This window comes from Mastomys coucha, unplaced genomic scaffold (assembly GCF_008632895.1).
Source record: "Mastomys coucha isolate ucsf_1 unplaced genomic scaffold, UCSF_Mcou_1 pScaffold3, whole genome shotgun sequence".
In the NCBI taxonomy this organism is placed as follows: domain Eukaryota; kingdom Metazoa; phylum Chordata; class Mammalia; order Rodentia; family Muridae; genus Mastomys; species Mastomys coucha.
In genome coordinates this window covers 10,495,192-10,498,509 of record NW_022196909.1, presented here as the reverse complement: position 1 = coordinate 10,498,509, position 3,318 = coordinate 10,495,192, and the positions used below count along the sequence as shown (strand labels likewise).

Here is a 3,318-nt window from a genome sequence, read left to right as displayed (position 1 = left end):
CTTGGGGGGGGGGGCGTCACTACAACATGAGGAAGTGTACTGAAGGGTCAAGGGTCGCAGCACTGAGAAGGTTGAGGACGGTTGGCTCAGAAGGTAAAAGTGTTTGCTGCCAAGCCTGACGACCCGATTTCCATCCCTGGGACCCACAGTAGAGGAAGCAAGCCAACTGCCGCCAAGTGTCGGAAGGTCCGCACATGTGCACGTGAGCTCGCGCACAAATACAGTTAAAAACGAATAACAAGAAAGCATCTGTCCTGTCAGTGAGCTACACCGCCAGCCCTGTCCCATACACATCTTTTACCACAATTGGAAACAAACTAGCAAGACAACCCACAATTGTCAAAAAAACAAAACAAAAGTCGGCCTCCCCAAGAAGCCCCAGGGGTCCTGACAGCTGGTTCTGAGTCAGGCTGACCATAGGAGGTGGAGACCCCACACAGCGTGGGAAAGCAGAGCGATTCTGAAAATCCTCCCTCCGACATGGTCTTTTAAGCCAACTCCCATAGCAACCCTGGGCCAGGGGCAGGTCCATGAAAGCCAGGAACCTTTAATCTCAGAACCACCTCAGGAGGCCAGACTCGGATGCTGCAGAGATCTGTGTGGCCTTGAAACTGGTACCCAGGCTCCAGAGCTGCCCTTCGCAGGAAATGAAGGCCTGTGAGAGCCCAGCAGGGTTCCAGCATGGCCTAGACCTTCTCTCCTACTGGTCCCCACCCTACTGGTCCCCACCCTGCAGGGTGTCTACCCTACACCCCACCCCCACCAGCCAGAACTCTTCAATCTGACCTTTGGAGCCAGGCATGTAGTCCAGGTTCATGGTGATGTTGTGAAGAGAGGGGCTCTTTGGAGTCTAACAGTAGTTGTGAATCTCTTTCTCTCTTTTTTTTTTTTTTTGTTTTTGTTTTTGTTTTTTTGTTTGTTTGTTTGTTTTTTTCAAGACAGGGTTTCTCTGTGTAGCCCTGGCTATCCTGGAACTCACTCTGTAGACCAGGCTGGCCTCGAACTCAGAAATCCGCCTGCCTCTGCCTCCCAAGTGCTGGGATTAAAGGCATGCGCCACCGCCACCCGGCTAAAAAAGGTATTTTATAGGACTGGTGAGATGGCTCAGCGGTTAAGAGCACTGACTGCTCTTCTGAAGGTCCTGAGTTCAATTCCCAGCAACCACATGGAGGCTCACAACCATCTGTAATGGCATCTGATGCCCTTTTCTGGTGTGTCTGAAGACAGCTACAATGTGCTCATGTACATAAAATGTCTTTTAGCCCCTGAATCCATTTCTTATATCCAGTGCTTCAACTGTAAAATGGGTACAATAATTCTTATTTTGAGTTATGTTGAGGACCACAGCAAATAGTTTAAGTTGATAGAGGCCAACATAGAGTGGGTACTTCTTCGATGGTCTTTCTCTTCCATTTCTACTGTGGGACCCAGTGAGCTAGCAGTGTTCCCTCTCCTTGGCCACTAACTTCCCAGGTAACTAGGAAGAACCCATGCCTTCTCAGGTGCCTCAGTTTACACCACTGTAAAATGCATGCATACAGGGCTGGCAAGATGGCTCAGCAGGCAAGAGCACTGAGTGTTCTTCTGAAGGTCCTGAGTTCAAATCCCAGCAACTACATGTGGCTCACAACCATCTGTAATGGGCATCCATCACCGCCTTCTGGTGTGTCTGAGGACAGGGACAGTGTGCCTACATACATTAAATAAATAAACAAAAAGTTAAAAAAAAAAAAAAAACAGAAACAGGGGCTGGAGAGATGGCTCAGTGGTTAAGAGTACTGACTGCAGCCGGGTGGCACACATCTTTAATCCCAGCACTTGGGAGGCAGAGGCAGGTGGATTTCTGAGTTCGAGGCCAGCCTGGTCTACAGAGTGAGTTCCAGGACAGCCAGGGCTACACAGAGAAACCCTGTCTCGAAAAACAACAACAACAAAACAAACAAACAAAAAAAACCAAAAAAGCACTGACTGCTCTTCCTAAGGTCCTGAGTTCAAATCCCAGCAACCGCATGGATGGCTCACACCCATCCATAATGAGATCTGATGCCCTCTTCTGGAGAGTCTGACGACAACTACAGTGTAATTACACATAATAAATAAATCTTAAAACAAAAAACAAACAAACAAAAAAAAACAAAAGCAAACAAAACAAAAAGCCATACCAGTATCAGAGGTTTTCAGCTACGGAGAGTAAAGGCCAGCCTAGGTTGGGCGGGACCCTGACTCAAACAAACAAAAAACAAAGCTGGGCATGGAGGTTTATGGCACGGAGGTTCACGCCTTTAATCCCAGCGCTCAGAAGTCGGAGACAGGCAGATCTCCGAGTTCGAGGCCATCCTGGTGTACAGAGTGAGTTCCAGGATTGGCAGGGCTACACAGAGAAACCCTGTCTTAAAAAAAAAAAAAAAAAAATTAAAACAAAGTTACTGACCTAGTTGCATCTCAGGCATCGTGAAAATGTAACACCACAGAAATGTCATAGAGGGCCCACCGGCCAGATACAGAGCACTCTACCACAGGGGCCTGTTAGGATCAAAGCCATGAGAAAGGTCATCGGTGTGTGAGGAAGACACTGGCTAGCTGGCTTGGCAGGGGCTACACCGGCCTGTGCCTACAGCCTGAAAACGCAGGGAGCTGGAACCATTAGCTTCCATTCGTGCATTCAGCGCCGCCACCTAGTGGTCCTAGCCTGTCATCCCATCTGCTCCCCAGGCCGAGGCAGAAGGAGCCTCAGTTTAAGGCCAGCCTGGGCTACAGAGTGAGCTGAAGGCCCAGCCCAGGCAACTTAGTGAGACGTTTTTCTCGAAGTAAACAGTAAAAAGAAGGCCAATCCTACAGCTCAGAGGCCGAGTGGCTTGCCTAGCATGTGTGAGAGCTAGCTAGGTTCAATCAGTCCCTAACGCCAGACCAGCTGCCTCTCCCCTCACCTGTGCTTTGTCACCATATCACCTACCAAGTGTCACCCGAGTGCTCCCCGTCCTCTCCAGGCCTTTGTATTGCAGCTCTTTCTTCCTTCAGACCCCTCATCGTTCTGGTGCGACGTTTGCTTAAATGGCACTGCCTTGAAGACGCCTCCCCTGTCCCGGAAGTCCCGCCTCAGCCTCTCTCTATTGCATCACGCTATGGACCCCCAGTTGTTACACAGCACCGTCCTCACGTGACAGGCTTTCCCTGTTCTCTGACTCCCTCCAGGAAGACGTGAGCCTGAGAGGAAACCCTGACCATTCCAGTTTTAACCTATTTCCATAAAGAGTCTCTTGGCTACTAACTGAACATTCATGACTGAGCAGGTCATGAATGCACATCAGAACTGCACTC

The 3,318-nt window shown here is 49.6% G+C and overlaps 1 long non-coding RNA gene across 1 annotated transcript in view; it reads right to left on the bottom strand.

Moving 5' to 3' along the window:
- The window catches only part of LOC116075285, a 10,501-nt gene extending 7,467 nt beyond the window's left edge, over window positions 1-3,034 (bottom strand). Inside the window, exons 1-2 of the long non-coding RNA XR_004112503.1 lie at window positions 2,954-3,034; window positions 2,432-2,523 (exon numbers count right to left, since the gene is read on the bottom strand). This is a non-coding gene — a long non-coding RNA (uncharacterized LOC116075285). The remainder of the gene's footprint in view (window positions 1-2,431; window positions 2,524-2,953) is intronic.
- Between the last annotated feature and the right edge of the window lie 284 nt (window positions 3,035-3,318).